The sequence below is a fragment of the Gallinula chloropus genome (assembly GCF_964237585.1).
Source record: "Gallinula chloropus genome assembly, chromosome: Z".
NCBI classification, from domain to species: Eukaryota; Metazoa; Chordata; class Aves; order Gruiformes; family Rallidae; genus Gallinula; species Gallinula chloropus.
In genome coordinates, this window is record NC_140089.1 from 59237104 (window position 1) to 59259103 (window position 22000).

A 22000-nucleotide genomic window follows, 5' to 3' on the forward strand; every position below is an offset into this window, starting at 1 on the left:
CCCCAGGGGGCCCCCAAGCAGCCCCTCTCAATTTGGGTCTGGGGGTTTTCGTTGGGCCGGGAACCTGGGAGGTACCTGCCAGGTTGCAGTTGGCGGCCCGAGAAGCACTCTCCGGCCAACATGCCAAACGTCCAGCGACTGCTGCTAATCCGAAGGAGCCAGGACCCAAAGACCTAGCTGGCCTGAAGGGGCCCCAGGGGGCCCCCAAGCAGCCCCTCTCAATTTGGGTCTGGGGGCTTTTGTTGGGCCGGGAACCTGGGAGGTACCTGCCAGGTTGCAGTTGGCGGCCCGAGAAGCACTCTCCGTCCAACATGCCAAACGTCCAGCGACTGCTCCCAAAGCGAAGGAGCCAGGACCCAAAGACCTAGCTGGCCTGAAGGGGCCCCAGGGGGCCCCCAAGCAGCCCCTCTCAATTTGGGTCTGGGGGCTTTCTTTGTGCCGGGAACCTAGGAGGTACCTGCCAGGTTGCAGTTCGCGGCCCGAGAAGCACTCTCCGGCCAACATGCCAAACATCCAGCGACTGCTCCCAAACCGAAGGAGCCAGGACCCAAAGACCTAGCTGGCCTGAAGGGGCCCCAGGGGGCCCCCAAGCAGCCCCTCTCAATTTGGGTCTGGGGGCTTTCGTTGGGCCGCGAACCTGGGAGGTACCTGCCAGGTTGCAGTTCGCGGCCCGAGAAGCACTCTCCGGCCAACATGCCAAACGTCCAGCGACTGCTCCCAAAGCGAAGGAGCCAGGACCCAAAGACCTAGCTGGCCTGAAGGGGCCCCAGGGGGCCCCCAAGCAGCCCCTCTCCATTTGGGTCTGGGGGCTTTCGTTGGGCCGGGAACCTAGCAGGTACCTGCCAGGTTGCAGTTCGCGGCCCGAGAAGCACTCTCCGGCCAACATGCCAAACGTCCAGCGACTGCTCCCAAAGCGAAGGAGCCAGGACCCAAAGACCTAGCTGGCCTGAAGGGGCCCCAGGGGGCCCCCAAGCAGCCCCTCTCAATTTGGGTCTGGGGGTTTTCGTTGGGCCGGGAACCTGGGGGGTACCTGCCAGGTTGCAGTTGGCGGCCCGAGAAGCACTCTCCGGCCAACATGCCAAACGTCCACGAACTGCTGCTAATCCGAAGGAGCCAGGAACCAAAGACCTAGCTGGCCTGAAGGGGCCCCAGGGGGCCCCCAAGCAGCCCCTCTCAATTTGGGTCTGGGGGCTTTTGTTGGGCCGGGAACCTGGGAGGTACCTGCCAGGTTGCAGTTGGCGGCCCGAGAAGCACTCTCCGGCCAACATGCCAAACGTCCAGCGACTGCTCCCAAAGCGAAGGAGCCAGGACCCAAAGACCTAGCTGGCCTGAAGTGGCCCCAGGGGGCCCCCAAGCAGCCCCTCTCCATTTGGGTCTGGGGGCTTTCGTTGGGCCGGGAACCTGGGAGGTACCTGCCAGGTTGCAGTTGGCGGCCCGAGAAGCACTCTCCGGCCAACATGCCAAACATCCAGCGACTCCTGCTAATCCGAAGGAGCCAGGACCCAAAGACCTAGCTGGCCTGAAGGGGCCCCAGGGGGCCCCTAAGCAGCCCCTCTCAATTTGGGTCTGGGGGCTTTCGTTGTGCCGGGAACCTAGGAGGTACCTGCCAGGTTACAGTTCGCGGCCCGAGAAGCACTCTCCGGCCAACATGCCAAACGTCCAGCGACTGCTCCCAAAGCGAAGGAGCCAGGACCCAAAGACCTAGCTGGCCTGAAGGGGCCCCAGGGGGCCCCCAAGCAGCCCCTCTCAATTTGGGTCTGGGGGCTTTCGTTGGGCCGGGAACCTGGGAGGTACCTGCCAGGTTGCAGTTGGCGGCCCGAGAAGCACTCTCCGGCCAACATGCCAAACGTCCAGCGACTGCTGCTAATCCGAAGGAGCCAGGACCCAAAGACCTAGCTGGCCTGAAGGGGCCCCAGGGGCCCCCCAAGCAGCCCATCTCAATTTGGGTCTGGGGGCTTTCATTGGGCTGGGAACCTGGGAGGTACCTGCCAGGTTGCAGTTCGCGGCCCGAGAAGCACTCTCCGGCCAACATGCCAACCGTCCAGCGACTGCTCCCAAAGCGAAGGAGCCAGGACCCAAAGACCTAGCTGGCCTGAAGGGGCCCCAGGGGGCACCCAAGCAGCCCCTCTCCATTTGGGTCTGGGGGCTTTTGTTGGGCCGCGAACCTGGGAGGTACCTGCCAGGTTGCAGTTGGCGGCCCGAGAAGCACTCTCCGGCCAACATGCCAAACGTCCAGCGACTGCTCCCAAAGCGAAGGAGCCAGGACCCAAAGACCTAGCTGGCCTGAAGGGGCCCCAGGGGGCCCCCAAGCAGCCCCTCTCAATTTGGGTCTGGGGGTTTTCGTTGGGCCGGGAACCTGGGAGGTACCTGCCAGGTTGCAGTTCGCGGCCCGAGAAGCACTCTCCGGCCAACATGCCAAACGTCCAGCGACTGCTGCTAATCCGAAGGAGCCAGGACCCAAAGACCTAGCTGGCCTGAAGGGGCCCCAGGGGGCCCCCAAGCAGCCCCTCTCAATTTGGGTCTGGGGGCTTTTGTTGGGCCGTGAACCTAGGAGGTACCTGCCAGGTTGCAGTTCGCGGCCCGAGAAGCACTCTCCGGCCAACATGCCAAACATCCAGCGACTGCTCCCAAAGCGAAGGAGCCAGGACCCAAAGACCTAGGTGGCCTGAAGGGGCCCCAGGGGGCCCCCAAGCAGCCCCTCTCAATTTGGGTCTGGGGGCTTTCGTTGGGCCGCGAACCTGGGAGGTACCTGCCAGGTTGCAGTTCGCGGCCCGAGAAGCACTCTCCGGCCAACATGCCAAACATCCAGCGACTGCTCCCAAAGCGAAGGAGCCAGGACCCAAAGACCTAGCTGGCCTGAAGGGGCCCCAGGGGGCCCCCAAGCAGCCCCTCTCCATTTGGGTCTGGGGGCTTTCGTTGGGCCGGGAACCTGAGAGGTACCTGCCAGGTTGCAGTTGGCGGCCCGAGAAGCACTCTCCGGCCAACATGCCAAACGTCCAGCGACTGCTCCCAAAGCGAAGGAGCCAGGACCCAAAGACCTAGCTGGCCTGAAGGGGCCCCAGGGGGCCCCCAAGCAGCCCCTCTCAATTTGGGTCTGGGGACTTTCGTTGGGCCGGGAACCTGGGAGGTACCTGCCAGGTTGCAGTTCGCGGCCCGAGAAGCACTCTCCGGCCAACATGCCAAAGGTCCAGCGACTGCTCCCAAAGCGAAGGAGCCAGGACCCAAAGACCTAGCTGGCCTGAAGGGGCCCCAGGGGGCCCCCAAGCAGCCCCTCTCAATTTGGGTCTGGGGGCTTTCGTTGGGCTGGGAAACTGGGAGGTACCTGCCAGGTTGCAGTTCGCGGCCCGAGAAGCACTCTCCGGCCAACATGCCAACCGTCCAGCGACTGCTCCCAAAGCGAAGGAGCCAGGACCCAAAGACCTAGCTGGCCTGAAGGGGCCCCAGGGGGCCCCCAAGCAGCCCCTCTCAATTTGGGTCTGGGGGCTTTCGTTGGGCCGGGAACCTGGGAGGTACCTGCCAGGTTGCAGTTCGCGGCCCGAGAAGCACTCTCCGGCCAACATGCCAAACATCCAGCGACTGCTCCCAAAGCGAAGGAGCCAGGACCCAAAGACCTAGCTGGCCTGAAGGGGCCCCAGGGGGCCCCCAAGCAGCCCCTCTCAATTTGGGTCTGGGGGCTTTCGTTGGGCCGGGAACCTAGGAGGTACCTGCCAGGTTGCAGTTGGCGGCCCGAGAAGCACTCTCCGGCCAACATGCCAAACATCCAGCGACTGCTCCCAAAGCGAAGGAGCCAGGACCCAAAGACCTAGCTGGCCTGAAGGGGCCCCAGGGGGCCCCAAGCAGCCCCTCTCAATTTGGGTCTGGGGGCTTTCGTTGGGCCGGGAACCTGGGAGGTACCTGCCAGGTTGCAGTTGGCGGCCCGAGAAGCACTCTCCGGCCAACATGCCAAACGTCCAGCGACTGCTCCCAAAGCGAAGGAGCCAGGACCCAAAGACCTAGCTGGCCTGAAGGGGCCCCAGGGGGCCCCCAAGCAGCCCCTCTCCATTTGGGTCTGGGGGCTTTTGTTGGGCCGGGAACCTGGGAGGTACCTGCCAGGTTGCAGTTCGCGGCCCGAGAAGCACTCTCCGGCCAACATGCCAAAGGTCCAGCGACTGCTCCCAAAGCGAAGGAGCCAGGACCCAAAGACCTAGCTGGCCTGAAGGGGCCCCAGGGGGCCCCCAAGCAGCCCCTCTCCATTTGGGTCTGGGGGCTTTCTTTGGGCCGGGAACCTGGGAGGTACCTGCCAGGTTGCAGTTCGCGGACCGAGAAGCACTCTTCGGCCAACATGCCAAACGTCCAGCGACTGCTCCCAAACCGAAGGAGCTAGGACCCAAAGACCTAGCTGGCCTGAAGGGGCCCCAGGGGGCCCCCAAGCAGCCCCTCTCCATTTGGGTCTGGGGGCTTTTGTTGGGCCGCGAACCTGGGAGGTACCTGCCAGGTTGCAGTTCGCGGCCCGAGAAGCACTCTCCGGCCAACATGCCAAACGTCCAGCGACTGCTCCCAAAGCGAAGGAGCCAGGACCCAAAGACCTAGCTGGCCTGAAGGGGCCCCAGGGGGCCCCCAAGCAGCCCCTCTCAATTTGGGTCTGGGGGTTTTCGTTGGGCCGGGAACCTGGGAGGTACCTGCCAGGTTGCAGTTCGCGGCCCGAGAAGCACTCTCCGGCCAACATGCCAAACATCCAGCGACTGCTCCCAAAGCGAAGGAGCCAGGACCCAAAGACCTAGCTGGCCTGAAGGGGCCCCAGGGGGCCCCCAAGCAGCCCCTCTCAATTTGGGTCTGGGGGCTTTCGTTGGGCCGGGAACCTAGGAGGTACCTGCCAGGTTGCAGTTGGCGGCCCGAGAAGCACTCTCCGGCCAACATGCCAAACATCCAGCGACTGCTCCCAAAGCGAAGGAGCCAGGACCCAAAGACCTAGCTGGCCTGAAGGGGCCCCAGGGGGCCCCAAGCAGCCCCTCTCAATTTGGGTCTGGGGGCTTTCGTTGGGCCGGGAACCTGGGAGGTACCTGCCAGGTTGCAGTTGGCGGCCCGAGAAGCACTCTCCGGCCAACATGCCAAACGTCCAGCGACTGCTCCCAAAGCGAAGGAGCCAGGACCCAAAGACCTAGCTGGCCTGAAGGGGCCCCAGGGGGCCCCCAAGCAGCCCCTCTCCATTTGGGTCTGGGGGCTTTTGTTGGGCCGGGAACCTGGGAGGTACCTGCCAGGTTGCAGTTGGCGGCCCGAGAAGCACTCTCCGGCCAACATGCCAAAGGTCCAGCGACTGCTCCCAAAGCGAAGGAGCCAGGACCCAAAGACCTAGCTGGCCTGAAGGGGCCCCAGGGGGCCCCCAAGCAGCCCCTCTCCATTTGGGTCTGGGGGCTTTTGTTGGGCCGGGAACCTGGGAGGTACCTGCCAGGTTGCAGTTCGCGGCCCGAGAAGCACTCTCCGGCCAACATGCCAAAGGTCCAGCGACTGCTCCCAAAGCGAAGGAGCCAGGACCCAAAGACCTAGCTGGCCTGAAGGGGCCCCAGGGGGCCCCCAAGCAGCCCCTCTCCATTTGGGTCTGGGGGCTTTCTTTGGGCCGGGAACCTGGGAGGTACCTGCCAGGTTGCAGTTCGCGGACCGAGAAGCACTCTTCGGCCAACATGCCAAACGTCCAGCGACTGCTCCCAAACCGAAGGAGCTAGGACCCAAAGACCTAGCTGGCCTGAAGGGGCCCCAGGGGGCCCCCAAGCAGCCCCTCTCCATTTGGGTCTGGGGGCTTTTGTTGGGCCGCGAACCTGGGAGGTACCTGCCAGGTTGCAGTTCGCGGCCCGAGAAGCACTCTCCGGCCAACATGCCAAACGTCCAGCGACTGCTCCCAAAGCGAAGGAGCCAGGACCCAAAGACCTAGCTGGCCTGAAGGGGCCCCAGGGGGCCCCCAAGCAGCCCCTCTCAATTTGGGTCTGGGGGTTTTCGTTGGGCCGGGAACCTGGGAGGTACCTGCCAGGTTGCAGTTCGCGGCCCGAGAAGCACTCTCCGGCCAACATGCCAAACATCCAGCGACTGCTCCCAAAGCGAAGGAGCCAGGACCCAAAGACCTAGCTGGCCTGAAGGGGCCCCAGGGGGCCCCCAAGCAGCCCCTCTCAATTTGGGTCTGGGGGCTTTCGTTGGGCCGGGAACCTAGGAGGTACCTGCCAGGTTGCAGTTGGCGGCCCGAGAAGCACTCTCCGGCCAACATGCCAAACATCCAGCGACTGCTCCCAAAGCGAAGGAGCCAGGACCCAAAGACCTAGCTGGCCTGAAGGGGCCCCAGGGGGCCCCAAGCAGCCCCTCTCAATTTGGGTCTGGGGGCTTTCGTTGGGCCGGGAACCTGGGAGGTACCTGCCAGGTTGCAGTTGGCGGCCCGAGAAGCACTCTCCGGCCAACATGCCAAACGTCCAGCGACTGCTCCCAAAGCGAAGGAGCCAGGACCCAAAGACCTAGCTGGCCTGAAGGGGCCCCAGGGGGCCCCCAAGCAGCCCCTCTCCATTTGGGTCTGGGGGCTTTTGTTGGGCCGGGAACCTGGGAGGTACCTGCCAGGTTGCAGTTGGCGGCCCGAGAAGCACTCTCCGGCCAACATGCCAAAGGTCCAGCGACTGCTCCCAAAGCGAAGGAGCCAGGACCCAAAGACCTAGCTGGCCTGAAGGGGCCCCAGGGGGCCCCCAAGCAGCCCCTCTCCATTTGGGTCTGGGGGCTTTCTTTGGGCCGGGAACCTGGGAGGTACCTGCCAGGTTGCAGTTCGCGGACCGAGAAGCACTCTTCGGCCAACATGCCAAACGTCCAGCGACTGCTCCCAAACCGAAGGAGCTAGGACCCAAAGACCTAGCTGGCCTGAAGGGGCCCCAGGGGGCCCCCAAGCAGCCCCTCTCCATTTGGGTCTGGGGGCTTTTGTTGGGCCGCGAACCTGGGAGGTACCTGCCAGGTTGCAGTTCGCGGCCCGAGAAGCACTCTCCGGCCAACATGCCAAACGTCCAGCGACTGCTCCCAAAGCGAAGGAGCCAGGACCCAAAGACCTAGCTGGCCTGAAGGGGCCCCAGGGGGCCCCCAAGCAGCCCCTCTCAATTTGGGTCTGGGGGTTTTCGTTGGGCCGGGAACCTGGGAGGTACCTGCCAGGTTGCAGTTCGCGGCCCGAGAAGCACTCTCCGGCCAACATGCCAAACGTCCAGCGACTGCTGCTAATCCGAAGGAGCCAGGACCCAAAGACCTAGCTGGCCTGAAGGGGCCCCAGGGGGCCCCCAAGCAGCCCCTCTCAATTTGGGTCTGGGGGCTTTTGTTGGGCCGGGAACCTGGGAGGTACCTGCCAGGTTGCAGTTGGCGGCCCGAGAAGCACTCTCCGTCCAACATGCCAAAGGTCCAGCGACTGCTCCCAAAGCGAAGGAGCCAGGACCCAAAGACCTAGCTGGCCTGAAGGGGCCCCAGGGGGCCCCCAAGCAGCCCATCTCAATTTGGGTCTGGGGGCTTTTGTTGTGCCGGGAACCTAGGAGGTACCTGCCAGGTTGCAGTTCGCGGCCCGAGAAGCACTCTCCGGCCAACATGCCAAACTTACAGTGACTGCTGCTAATCCGAAGGAGCCAGGACCCAAAGACCTAGCTGGCCTGAAGGGGCCCCAGGGGCCCCCCAAGCAGCCCCTCTCAATTTGGGTCTGGGGGCTTTCATTGGGCTGGGAACCTGGGAGGTACCTGCCAGGTTGCAGTTCGCGGCCCGAGAAGCACTCTCCGGCCAACATGCCAACCGTCCAGCGACTGCTCCCAAAGCGAAGGAGCCAGGACCCAAAGACCTAGCTGGCCTGAAGGGGCCCCAGGGGGCACCCAAGCAGCCCCTCTCCATTTGGGTCTGGGGGCTTTTGTTGGGCCGCGAACCTGGGAGGTACCTGCCAGGTTGCAGTTGGCGGCCCGAGAAGCACTCTCCGGCCAACATGCCAAACGTCCAGCGACTGCTCCCAAAGCGAAGGAGCCAGGACCCAAAGACCTAGCTGGCCTGAAGGGGCCCCAGGGGGCCCCCAAGCAGCCCCTCTCAATTTGGGTCTGGGGGTTTTCGTTGGGCCGGGAACCTGGGAGGTACCTGCCAGGTTGCAGTTCGCGGCCCGAGAAGCACTCTCCGGCCAACATGCCAAACGTCCAGCGACTGCTGCTAATCCGAAGGAGCCAGGACCCAAAGACCTAGCTGGCCTGAAGGGGCCCCAGGGGGCCCCCAAGCAGCCCCTCTCAATTTGGGTCTGGGGGCTTTCGTTGGGCCGGGAACCTAGGAGGTACCTGCCAGGTTGCAGTTGGCGGCCCGAGAAGCACTCTCCGGCCAACATGCCAAACATCCAGCGACTGCTCCCAAAGCGAAGGAGCCAGGACCCAAAGACCTAGCTGGCCTGAAGGGGCCCCAGGGGGCCCCAAGCAGCCCCTCTCAATTTGGGTCTGGGGGCTTTCGTTGGGCCGGGAACCTGGGAGGTACCTGCCAGGTTGCAGTTGGCGGCCCGAGAAGCACTCTCCGGCCAACATGCCAAACGTCCAGCGACTGCTCCCAAAGCGAAGGAGCCAGGACCCAAAGACCTAGCTGGCCTGAAGGGGCCCCAGGGGGCCCCCAAGCAGCCCCTCTCCATTTGGGTCTGGGGGCTTTTGTTGGGCCGGGAACCTGGGAGGTACCTGCCAGGTTGCAGTTGGCGGCCCGAGAAGCACTCTCCGTCCAACATGCCAAAGGTCCAGCGACTGCTCCCAAAGCGAAGGAGCCAGGACCCAAAGACCTAGCTGGCCTGAAGGGGCCCCAGGGGGCCCCCAAGCAGCCCATCTCAATTTGGGTCTGGGGGCTTTTGTTGTGCCGGGAACCTAGGAGGTACCTGCCAGGTTGCAGTTCGCGGCCCGAGAAGCACTCTCCGGCCAACATGCCAAACTTACAGTGACTGCTGCTAATCCGAAGGAGCCAGGACCCAAAGACCTAGCTGGCCTGAAGGGGCCCCAGGGGCCCCCCAAGCAGCCCCTCTCAATTTGGGTCTGGGGGCTTTCATTGGGCTGGGAACCTGGGAGGTACCTGCCAGGTTGCAGTTCGCGGCCCGAGAAGCACTCTCCGGCCAACATGCCAACCGTCCAGCGACTGCTCCCAAAGCGAAGGAGCCAGGACCCAAAGACCTAGCTGGCCTGAAGGGGCCCCAGGGGGCACCCAAGCAGCCCCTCTCCATTTGGGTCTGGGGGCTTTTGTTGGGCCGCGAACCTGGGAGGTACCTGCCAGGTTGCAGTTGGCGGCCCGAGAAGCACTCTCCGGCCAACATGCCAAACGTCCAGCGACTGCTCCCAAAGCGAAGGAGCCAGGACCCAAAGACCTAGCTGGCCTGAAGGGGCCCCAGGGGGCCCCCAAGCAGCCCCTCTCAATTTGGGTCTGGGGGTTTTCGTTGGGCCGGGAACCTGGGAGGTACCTGCCAGGTTGCAGTTCGCGGCCCGAGAAGCACTCTCCGGCCAACATGCCAAACGTCCAGCGACTGCTGCTAATCCGAAGGAGCCAGGACCCAAAGACCTAGCTGGCCTGAAGGGGCCCCAGGGGGCCCCCAAGCAGCCCCTCTCAATTTGGGTCTGGGGGCTTTCGTTGGGCCGGGAACCTAGGAGGTACCTGCCAGGTTGCAGTTGGCGGCCCGAGAAGCACTCTCCGGCCAACATGCCAAACATCCAGCGACTGCTCCCAAAGCGAAGGAGCCAGGACCCAAAGACCTAGCTGGCCTGAAGGGGCCCCAGGGGGCCCCAAGCAGCCCCTCTCAATTTGGGTCTGGGGGCTTTCGTTGGGCCGGGAACCTGGGAGGTACCTGCCAGGTTGCAGTTGGCGGCCCGAGAAGCACTCTCCGGCCAACATGCCAAACGTCCAGCGACTGCTCCCAAAGCGAAGGAGCCAGGACCCAAAGACCTAGCTGGCCTGAAGGGGCCCCAGGGGGCCCCCAAGCAGCCCCTCTCCATTTGGGTCTGGGGGCTTTTGTTGGGCCGGGAACCTGGGAGGTACCTGCCAGGTTGCAGTTCGCGGCCCGAGAAGCACTCTCCGGCCAACATGCCAAAGGTCCAGCGACTGCTCCCAAAGCGAAGGAGCCAGGACCCAAAGACCTAGCTGGCCTGAAGGGGCCCCAGGGGGCCCCCAAGCAGCCCCTCTCCATTTGGGTCTGGGGGCTTTCTTTGGGCCGGGAACCTGGGAGGTACCTGCCAGGTTGCAGTTCGCGGACCGAGAAGCACTCTTCGGCCAACATGCCAAACGTCCAGCGACTGCTCCCAAACCGAAGGAGCTAGGACCCAAAGACCTAGCTGGCCTGAAGGGGCCCCAGGGGGCCCCCAAGCAGCCCCTCTCCATTTGGGTCTGGGGGCTTTTGTTGGGCCGCGAACCTGGGAGGTACCTGCCAGGTTGCAGTTCGCGGCCCGAGAAGCACTCTCCGGCCAACATGCCAAACGTCCAGCGACTGCTCCCAAAGCGAAGGAGCCAGGACCCAAAGACCTAGCTGGCCTGAAGGGGCCCCAGGGGGCCCCCAAGCAGCCCCTCTCAATTTGGGTCTGGGGGTTTTCGTTGGGCCGGGAACCTGGGAGGTACCTGCCAGGTTGCAGTTGGCGGCCCGAGAAGCACTCTCCGGCCAACATGCCAAACGTCCAGCGACTGCTGCTAATCCGAAGGAGCCAGGACCCAAAGACCTAGCTGGCCTGAAGGGGCCCCAGGGGGCCCCCAAGCAGCCCCTCTCAATTTGGGTCTGGGGGCTTTTGTTGGGCCGGGAACCTGGGAGGTACCTGCCAGGTTGCAGTTGGCGGCCCGAGAAGCACTCTCCGTCCAACATGCCAAAGGTCCAGCGACTGCTCCCAAAGCGAAGGAGCCAGGACCCAAAGACCTAGCTGGCCTGAAGGGGCCCCAGGGGGCACCCAAGCAGCCCCTCTCCATTTGGGTCTGGGGGCTTTTGTTGGGCCGCGAACCTGGGAGGTACCTGCCAGGTTGCAGTTGGCGGCCCGAGAAGCACTCTCCGGCCAACATGCCAAACGTCCAGCGACTGCTCCCAAAGCGAAGGAGCCAGGACCCAAAGACCTAGCTGGCCTGAAGGGGCCCCAGGGGGCCCCCAAGCAGCCCCTCTCAATTTGGGTCTGGGGGTTTTCGTTGGGCCGGGAACCTGGGAGGTACCTGCCAGGTTGCAGTTCGCGGCCCGAGAAGCACTCTCCGGCCAACATGCCAAACGTCCAGCGACTGCTGCTAATCCGAAGGAGCCAGGACCCAAAGACCTAGCTGGCCTGAAGGGGCCCCAGGGGGCACCCAAGCAGCCCCTCTCAATTTGGGTCTGGGGGCTTTTGTTGGGCCGGGAACCTGGGAGGTACCTGCCAGGTTGCAGTTGGCGGCCCGAGAAGCACTCTCCGTCCAACATGCCAAACGTCCAGCGACTGCTCCCAAAGCGAAGGAGCCAGGACCCAAAGACCTAGCTGGCCTGAAGGGGCCCCAGGGGGCCCCCAAGCAGCCCCTCTCAATTTGGGTCTGGGGGCTTTTGTTGGGCCGTGAACCTAGGAGGTACCTGCCAGGTTGCAGTTCGCGGCCCGAGAAGCACTCTCCGGCCAACATGCCAAACATCCAGCGACTGCTCCCAAAGCGAAGGAGCCAGGACCCAAAGACCTAGGTGGCCTGAAGGGGCCCCAGGGGGCCCCCAAGCAGCCCCTCTCAATTTGGGTCTGGGGGCTTTCGTTGGGCCGCGAACCTGGGAGGTACCTGCCAGGTTGCAGTTCGCGGCCCGAGAAGCACTCTCCGGCCAACATGCCAAACATCCAGCGACTGCTCCCAAAGCGAAGGAGCCAGGACCCAAAGACCTAGCTGGCCTGAAGGGGCCCCAGGGGGCCCCCAAGCAGCCCCTCTCCATTTGGGTCTGGGGGCTTTCGTTGGGCCGGGAACCTGGGAGGTACCTGCCAGGTTGCAGTTGGCGGCCCGAGAAGCACTCTCCGGCCAACATGCCAAACGTCCAGCGACTGCTCCCAAAGCGAAGGAGCCAGGACCCAAAGACCTAGCTGGCCTGAAGGGGCCCCAGGGGGCCCCCAAGCAGCCCCTCTCAATTTGGGTCTGGGGACTTTCGTTGGGCCGGGAACCTGGGAGGTACCTGCCAGGTTGCAGTTCGCGGCCCGAGAAGCACTCTCCGGCCAACATGCCAAAGGTCCAGCGACTGCTCCCAAAGCGAAGGAGCCAGGACCCAAAGACCTAGCTGGCCTGAAGGGGCCCCAGGGGGCCCCCAAGCAGCCCCTCTCAATTTGGGTCTGGGGGCTTTCGTTGGGCCGGGAAACTGGGAGGTACCTGCCAGGTTGCAGTTCGCGGCCCGAGAAGCACTCTCCGGCCAACATGCCAACCGTCCAGCGACTGCTCCCAGAGCGAAGGAGCCAGGACCCAAAGACCTAGCTGGCCTGAAGGGGCCCCAGGGGGCCCCCAAGCAGCCCCTCTCAATTTGGGTCTGGGGGCTTTTGTTGGGCCGGGAACCTGGGAGGTACCTGCCAGGTTGCAGTTCGCGGCCCGAGAAGCACTCTCCGGCCAACATGCCAAACATCCAGCGACTGCTCCCAAAGCGAAGGAGCCAGGACCCAAAGACCTAGCTGGCCTGAAGGGGCCCCAGGGGGCCCCCAAGCAGCCCCTCTCAATTTGGGTCTGGGGGCTTTCGTTGGGCCGGGAACCTAGGAGGTACCTGCCAGGTTGCAGTTGGCGGCCCGAGAAGCACTCTCCGGCCAACATGCCAAACATCCAGCGACTGCTCCCAAACCGAAGGAGCCAGGACCCAAAGACCTAGCTGGCCTGAAGGGGCCCCAGGGGGCCCCCAAGCAGCCCCTCTCAATTTGGGTCTGGGGGCTTTCGTTGGGCCGCGAACCTGGGAGGAACCTGCCAGGTTGCAGGTCGCGGCCCGAGAAGCACTCTCCGGCCAACATGCCAAACGTCCAGCGACTGCTCCCAAAGCGAAGGAGCCAGGACCCAAAGACCTAGCTGGCCTGAAGGGGCCCCAGGGGGCCCCCAAGCAGCCCCTCTCCATTTGGGTCTGGGGGCTTTTGTTGGGCTGGGAACCTAGGAGGTACCTGCCAGGTTGCAGTTCGCGGCCCGAGAAGCACTCTCCGGCCAACATGCCAAACGTACAGCGACTGCTCCCAAAGCGAAGGAGCCAGGACCCAAAGACCTAGGTGGCCTGAAGGGGCCCCAGGGGGCCCCCAAGCAGCCCCTCTCAATTTGGGTCTGGGGGCTTTCGTTGGGCCGCGAACCTGGGAGGTACCTGCCAGGTTGCAGTTCGCGGCCCGAGAAGCACTCTCCGGCCAACATGCCAAAGGTCCAGCGACTGCTCCCAAAGCGAAGGAGCCAGGACCCAAAGACCTAGCTGGCCTGAAGGGGCCCCAGGGGGCCCCCAAGCAGCCCCTCTCCATTTGGGTCTGGGGGCTTTCGTTGGGCCGGGAACCTGAGAGGTACCTGCCAGGTTGCAGTTCGCGGCCCGAGAAGCACTCTCCGGCCAACATGCCAAACGTCCAGCGACTGCTCCCAAAGCGAAGGAGCCAGGACCCAAAGACCTAGCTGGCCTGAAGGGGCCCCAGGGGGCCCCCAAGCAGCCCCTCTCCATTTGGGTCTGGGGGCTTTCGTTGGGCCGGGAACCTGGGAGGTACCTGCCAGGTTGCAGTTCGCGGCCCGAGAAGCACTCTCCGTCCAACATGCCAAACGTACAGAGACTGCTCCCAAAGTGAAGGAGCCAGGACCCAAAGACCTAGCTGGCCTGAAGGGGCCCCAGGGGGCCCCCAAGCAGCCCCTCTCAATTTGGGTCTGGGGGCTTTCGTTGGGCCGGGAACCTGAGAGGTACCTGCCAGGTTGCAGTTGGCGGCCCGAGAAGCACTCTCCGGCCAACATGCCAAACGTCCAGCGACTGCTCCCAAAGCGAAGGAGCCAGGACCCAAAGACCTAGCTGGCCTGAAGGGGCCCCAGGGGGCCCCCAAGCAGCCCCTCTCAATTTGGGTCTGGGGACTTTCGTTGGGCCGGGAACCTGGGAGGTACCTGCCAGGTTGCAGTTCGCGGCCCGAGAAGCACTCTCCGGCCAACATGCCAAACGTCCAGCGACTGCTCCCAAAGCGAAGGAGCCAGGACAAAAAGACCTAGCTGGCCTGAAGGGGCCCCAGGGGGCCCCCAAGCAGCCCCTCTCAATTTGGGTCTGGGGGCTTTCGTTGGGCTGGGAAACTGGGAGGTACCTGCCAGGTTGCAGTTCGCGGCCCGAGAAGCACTCTCCGGCCAACATGCCAACCGTCCAGCGACTGCTCCCAAAGCGAAGGAGCCAGGACCCAAAGACCTAGCTGGCCTGAAGGGGCCCCAGGGGGCCCCCAAGCAGCCCCTCTCAATTTGGGTCTGGGGGCTTTTGTTGGGCCGTGAACCTGGGAGGTACCTGCCAGGTTGCAGTTCGCGGCCCGAGAAGCACTCTCCGGCCAACATGCCAAACCTCCAGCGACTGCTCCCAAAGCGAAGGAGCCAGGACCCAAAGACCTAGCTGGCCTGAAGGGGCCCCAGGGGGCCCCCAAGCAGCCCCTCTCAATTTATGTCTGGGGGCTTTCGTTGGGCCGGGAACCTAGGAGGTACCTGCCAGGTTGCAGTTCGCGGCCCGAGAAGCACTCTCCGGCCAACATGCCAAACATCCAGCGACTGCTCCCAAAGCGAAGGAGCCAGGACCCAAAGACCTAGCTGGCCTGAAGGGGCCCCAGGGGGCCCCCAAGCAGCCCCTCTCCATTTGGGTCTGGGGGCTTTCGTTGGGCCGGGAACCTGGGAGGTACCTGCCAGGTTGCAGTTGGCGGCCCGAGAAGCACTCTCCGGCCAACATGCCAAACGTCCAGCGACTGCTCCCAAAGCGAAGGAGCCAGGACCCAAAGACCTAGCTGGCCTGAAGGGGCCCCAGGGGGCCCCCAAGCAGCCCCTCTCCATTTGGGTCTGGGGGCTTTTGTTGGGCCGGGAACCTGGGAGGTACCTGCCAGGTTGCAGTTGGCGGCCCGAGAAGCACTCTCCGGCCAACATGCCAAACGTCCAGCGACTGCTCCCAAAGCGAAGGAGCCAGGACCCAAAGACCTAGCTGGCCTGAAGGGGCCCCAGGGGGCCCCCAAGCAGCCCCTCTCAATTTGGGTCTGGGGGTTTTCGTTGGGCCGGGAACCTGGGAGGTACCTGCCAGGTTGCAGTTGGCGGCCCGAGAAGCACTCTCCGGCCAACATGCCAAACGTCCAGCGACTGCTGCTAATCCGAAGGAGCCAGGACCCAAAGACCTAGCTGGCCTGAAGGGGCCCCAGGGGGCCCCCAAGCAGCCCCTCTCAATTTGGGTCTGGGGGCTTTTGTTGGGCCGGGAACCTGGGAGGTACCTGCCAGGTTGCAGTTGGCGGCCCGAGAAGCACTCTCCGTCCAACATGTCAAACGTCCAGCGACTGCTCCCAAAGCGAAGGAGCCAGGACCCAAAGACCTAGCTGGCCTGAAGGGGCCCCAGGGGGCCCCCAAGCAGCCCCTCTCAATTTGGGTCTGGGGGCTTTTGTTGTGCCGGGAACCTAGGAGGTACCTGCCAGGTTGCAGTTCGCGGCCCGAGAAGCACTCTCCGGCCAACATGCCAAACATCCAGCGACTGCTCCCAAACCGAAGGAGCCAGGACCCAAAGACCTAGCTGGCCTGAAGGGGCCCCAGGGGGCCCCCAAGCAGCCCCTCTCAATTTGGGTCTGGGGGCTTTCGTTGGGCCGGGAACCTGGGAGGTACCTGCCAGGTTGCAGTTGGCGGCCCGAGAAGCACTCTCCGGCCAACATGCCAAACGTCCAGCGACTGCTCCCAAAGCGAAGGAGCCAGGACCCAAAGACCTAGCTGGCCTGAAGGGGCCCCAGGGGGCCCCCAAGCAGCCCCTCTCAATTTGGGTCTGGGGGCTTTCTTTGGGCCGGGAACCTGGGAGGTACCTGCCAGGTTGCAGTTCGCGGACCGAGAAGCACTCTCCGGCCAACATGCCAAACGTCCAGCGACTGCTCCCAAAGCGAAGGAGCTAGGATCCAAAGACCTAGCTGGCCTGAAGGGGCCCCAGGGGGCCCCCAAGCAGCCCCTCTCCATTTGGGTCTGGGGGCTTTTGTTGGGCCGCGAACCTGGGAGGTACCTGCCAGGTTGCAGTTCGCGGCCCGAGAAGCACTCTCCGGCCAACATGCCAAACGTCCAGCGACTGCTCCCAAAGCGAAGGAGCCAGGACCCAAAGACCTAGCTGGCCTGAAGGGGCCCCAGGGGGCCCCCAAGCAGCCCCTCTCAATTTGGGTCTGGGGGTTTTCGTTGGGCCGGGAACCTGGGAGGTACCTGCCAGGTTGCAGTTGGCGGCCCGAGAAGCACTCTCCGGCCAACATGCCAAACGTCCAGCGACTGCTGCTAATCCGAAGGAGCCAGGACCCAAAGACCTAGCTGGCCTGAAGGGGCCCCAGGGGGCCCCCAAGCAGCCCCTCTCAATTTGGGTCTGGGGGCTTTTGTTGGGCCGGGAACCTGGGAGGTACCTGCCAGGTTGCAGTTGGCGGCCCGAGAAGCACTCTCCGTCCAACATGCCAAACGTCCAGCGACTGCTCCCAAAGCGAAGGAGCCAGGACCCAAAGACCTAGCTGGCCTGAAGGGGCCCCAGGGGGCCCCCAAGCAGCCCCTCTCAATTTGGGTCTGGGGGCTTTCTTTGTGCCGGGAACCTAGGAGGTACCTGCCAGGTTGCAGTTCGCGGCCCGAGAAGCACTCTCCGGCCAACATGCCAAACATCCAGCGACTGCTCCCAAACCGAAGGAGCCAGGACCCAAAGACCTAGCTGGCCTGAAGGGGCCCCAGGGGGCCCCCAAGCAGCCCCTCTCCATTTGGGCCTGGGGGCTTTCGTTGGGCCGCGAACCTGGGAGGTACCTGCCAGGTTGCAGTTCGCGGCCCGAGAAGCACTCTCCGGCCAACATGCCAAACGTCCAGCGACTGCTCCCAAAGCGAAGGAGCCAGGACCCAAAGACCTAGCTGGCCTGAAGGGGCCCCAGGGGGCCCCCAAGCAGCCCCTCTCCATTTGGGTCTGGGGGCTTTCGTTGGGCCGGGAACCTAGCAGGTACCTGCCAGGTTGCAGTTCGCGGCCCGAGAAGCACTCTCCGGCCAGCATGCCAAACGTCCAGAGACTGCTGCTAATCCGAAGGAGCCAGGACCCAAAGACCTAGCTGGCCTGAAGGGGCCCCAGGGGGCCCCCAAGCAGCCCCTCTCAATTTGGGTCTGGGGGCTTTTGTTGGGCCGGGAACCTGGGAGGTACCTGCCAGGTTGCAGTTGGCGGCCCGAGAAGCACTCTCCGTCCAACATGCCAAACGTCCAGCGACTGCTCCCAAAGCGAAGGAGCCAGGACCCAAAGACCTAGCTGGCCTGAAGGGGCCCCAGGGGGCCCCCAAGCAGCCCCTCTCCATTTGGGTCTGGGGGCTTTTGTTGGGCCGGGAACCTAGGAGGTACCTGCCAGGTTGCAGTTCGCGGCCCGAGAAGCACTCTCCGGCCAACATGCCAAACATCCAGCGACTGCTCCCAAAGCGAAGGAGCCAGGACCCAAAGACCTAGGTGGCCTGAAGGGGCCCCAGGGGGCCCCCAAGCAGCCCCTCTCAATTTGGGTCTGGGGGTTTTCGTTGGGCCGGGAACCTGGGGGGTACCTGCCAGGTTGCAGTTGGCGGCCCGAGAAGCACTCTCCGGCCAACATGCCAAACGTCCACGAACTGCTGCTAATCCGAAGGAGCCAGGAACCAAAGACCTAGCTGGCCTGAAGGGGCCCCAGGGGGCCCCCAAGCAGCCCCTCTCAATTTGGGTCTGGGGGCTTTTGTTGGGCCGGGAACCTGGGAGGTACCTGCCAGGTTGCAGTTCGCGGCCCGAGAAGCACTCTCCGGCCAACATGCCAAACGTCCAGCGACTGCTCCCAAAGCGAAGGAGCCAGGACCCAAAGACCTAGCTGGCCTGAAGGGGCCCCAGGGGGCCCCCAAGCAGCCCCTCTCCATTTGGGTCTGGGGGCTTTCGTTGGGCCGGGAACCTGGGAGGTACCTGCCAGGTTGCAGTTCGCGGCCCGAGAAGCACTCTCCGGCCAACATGCCAAACGTACAGAGACTGCTCCCAAAGTGAAGGAGCCAGGACCCAAAGACCTAGCTGGCCTGAAGGGGCCCCAGGGGGCCCCCAAGCAGCCCCTCTCAATTTGGGTCTGGGGGCTTTCGTTGGGCCGGGAACCTGAGAGGTACCTGCCAGGTTGCAGTTGGCGGCCCGAGAAGCACTCTCCGGCCAACATGCCAAACGTCCAGCGACTGCTCCCAAAGCGAAGGAGCCAGGACCCAAAGACCTAGCTGGCCTGAAGGGGCCCCAGGGGGCCCCCAAGCAGCCCCTCTCAATTTGGGTCTGGGGACTTTCGTTGGGCCGGGAACCTGGGAGGTACCTGCCAGGTTGCAGTTCGCGGCCCGAGAAGCACTCTCCGGCCAACATGCCAAACGTCCAGCGACTGCTCTCAAAGCGAAGGAGCCAGGACAAAAAGACCAGGCTGGCCTGAAGGGGCCCCAGGGGGCCCCCAAGCAGCCCCTCTCAATTTGGGTCTGGGGGCTTTCGTTGGGCTGGGAAACTGGGAGGTACCTGCCAGGTTGCAGTTCGCGGCCCGAGAAGCACTCTCCGGCCAACATGCCAAACGTCCAGCGACTGCTCCCAAAGCGAAGGAGCCAGGACAAAAAGACCAGGCTGGCCTGAAGGGGCCCCAGGGGGCCCCCAAGCAGCCCCTCTCAATTTGGGTCTGGGGGCTTTCGTTGGGCTGGGAAACTGGGAGGTACCTGCCAGGTTGCAGTTCGCGGCCCGAGAAGCACTCTCCGGCCAACATGCCAACCGTCCAGCGACTGCTCCCAAAGCGAAGGAGCCAGGACCCAAAGACCTAGCTGGCCTGAAGGGGCCCCAGGGGGCCCCCAAGCAGCCCCTCTCAATTTGGGTCTGGGGGCTTTTGTTGGGCCGGGAACCTGGGAGGTACCTGCCAGGTTGCAGTTCGCGGCCCGAGAAGCACTCTCCGGCCAACATGCCAAACGTCCAGCGACTGCTCCCAAAGCGAAGGAGCCAGGACCCAAAGACCTAGCTGGCCTGAAGGGGCCCCAGGGGGCCCCCAAGCAGCCCCTCTCCATTTGGGTCTGGGGGCTTTTGTTGGGCCGGGAACCTGGGAGGTACCTGCCAGGTTGCAGTTGGCGGCCCGAGAAGCACTCTCCGGCCAACATGCCAAACGTCCAGCGACTGCTCCCAAAGCGAAGGAGCCAGGACCCAAAGACCTAGCTGGCCTGAAGGGGCCCCAGGGGGCCCCCAAGCAGCCCCTCTCCATTTGGGTCTGGGGGCTTTCGTTGGGCCGGGAACCTAGGAGGTACCTGCCAGGTTGCAGTTGGCGGCCCGAGAAGCACTCTCCGGCCAGCATGCCAAACGTCCAGAGACTGCTGCTAATCCGAAGGAGCCAGGACCCAAAGACCTAGCTGGCCTGAAGGGGCCCCAGGGGGCCCCCAAGCAGCCCCTCTCAATTTGGGTCTGGGGGCTTTTGTTGGGCCGGGAACCTGGGAGGTACCTGCCAGGTTGCAGTTGGCGGCCCGAGAAGCACTCTCCGGCCAACATGCCAAACGTCCAGCGACTGCTCCCAAAGCGAAGGAGCCAGGACCCAAAGACCTAGCTGGCCTGAAGGGGCCCCAGGGGGCCCCCAAGCAGCCCCTCTCCATTTGGGTCTGGGGGCTTTCGTTGGGCCGGGAACCTGGGAGGTACCTGCCAGGTTGCAGTTCGCGGCCCGAGAATCACTCTCCGGCCAACATGCCAAACGTCCAGCGACTGCTGCTAATCCGAAGGAGCCAGGACCCAAAGACCTAGCTGGCCTGAAGGGGCCCCAGGGGGCCCCCAAGCAGCCCCTCTCAATTTGGGTCTGGGGGCTTTTGTTGGGCCGGGAACCTGGGAGGTACCTGCCAGGTTGCAGTTGGCGGCCCGAGAAGCACTCTCCGGCCAACATGCCAAACATCCAGCGACTGCTGCTAATCCGAAGGAGCCAGGACCCAAAGACCTAGCTGGCCTGAAGGGGCCCCAGGGGGCCCCTAAGCAGCCCCTCTCAATTTGGGTCTGGGGGCTTTCGTTGGTCCGGGAACCTGGGAGGTACCTGCCAGGTTACAGTTCGCGGCCAGAGAAGCACTCTCCGGCCAACATGCCAAACGTCCAGCGACTGCTCCCAAAGCGAAGGAGCCAGGACCCAAAGACCTAGCTGGCCTGAAGGGGCCCCAGGGGGCCCCCAAGCAGCCCCTCTCAATTTGGGTCTGGGGGCTTTCGTTGGGCCGGGAACCTGGGAGGTACCTGCCAGGTTGCAGTTCGCAGCCCGAGAAGCACTCTCCGGCCAACATGCCAAACTTACAGTGACTGCTGCTAATCCGAAGGAGCCAGGACCCAAAGACCTAGCTGGCCTGAAGGGGCCCCAGGGGCCCCCCAAGCAGCCCCTCTCAATTTGGGTCTGGGGGCTTTCATTGGGCTGGGAACCTGGGAGGTACCTGCCAGGTTGCAGTTCGCGGCCCGAGAAGCACTCTCCGGCCAACATGCCAACCGTCCAGCGACTGCTCCCAAAGCGAAGGAGCCAGGACCCAAAGACCTAGCTGGCCTGAAGGGGCCCCAGGGGGCACCCAAGCAGCCCCTCTCCATTTGGGTCTGGGGGCTTTTGTTGGGCCGCGAACCTGGGAGGTACCTGCCAGGTTGCAGTTGGCGGCCCGAGAAGCACTCTCCGGCCAACATGCCAAACGTCCAGCGACTGCTCCCAAAGCGAAGGAGCCAGGACCCAAAGACCTAGCTGGCCTGAAGGGGCCCCAGGGGGCCCCCAAGCAGCCCCTCTCAATTTGGGTCTGGGGACTTTCGTTGGGCCGGGAACCTGGGAGGTACCTGCCAGGTTGCAGTTCGCGGCCCGAGAAGCACTCTCCGGCCAACATGCCAAACGTCCAGCGACTGCTCCCAAAGCGAAGGAGCCAGGACCCAAAGACCTAGCTGGCCTGAAGGGGCCCCAGGGGGCCCCCAAGCAGCCCCTCTCAATTTGGGTCTGGGGGCTTTCGTTGGGCTGGGAAACTGGGAGGTACCTGCCAGGTTGCAGTTGGCGGCCCGAGAAGCACTCTCCGGCCAACATGCCAAACGTCCAGCGACTGCTCCCAAAGCGAAGGAGCCAGGACCCAAAGACCTAGCTGGCCTGAAGGGGCCCCAGGGGGCCCCCAAGCAGCCCCTCTCAATTTGGGTCTGGGGACTTTCGTTGGGCCGGGAACCTGGGAGGTACCTGCCAGGTTGCAGTTCGCGGCCCGAGAAGCACTCTCCGGCCAACATGCCAAACGTCCAGCGACTGCTCCCAAAGCGAAGGAGCCAGGACCCAAAGACCTAGCTGGCCTGAAGGGGCCCCAGGGGGCCCCCAAGCAGCCCCTCTCAATTTGGGTCTGGGGGCTTTCGTTGGGCTGTGAAACTGGGAGGTACCTGCCAGGTTGCAGTTCGCGGCCCGAGAAGCACTCTCCGGCCAACATGCCAACCGTCCAGCGACTGCTCCCAAAGCGAAGGAGCCAGGACCCAAAGACCTAGCTGGCCTGAAGGGGCCCCAGGGGGCCCCCAAGCAGCCCCTCTCAATTTGGGTCTGGGGGCTTTTGTTGGGCCGTGAACCTGGGAGGTACCTGCCAGGTTGCAGTTCGCGGCCCGAGAAGCACTCTCCGGCCAACATGCCAAACATCCAGCGACTGCTCCCAAAGCGAAGGAGCCAGGACCCAAAGACCTAGCTGGCCTGAAGGGGCCCCAGGGGGCCCCCAAGCAGCCCCTCTCAATTTGGGTCTGGGGGCTTTCGTTGGGCCGGGAACCTAGGAGGTACCTGCCAGGTTGCAGTTCGCGGCCCGAGAAGCACTCTCCGGCCAACATGCCAAACATCCAGCGACTGCTCCCAAAGCGAAGGAGCCAGGACCCAAAGACCTAGCTGGCCTGAAGGGGCCCCAGGGGGCCCCCAAGCAGCCCCTCTCAATTTGGGTCT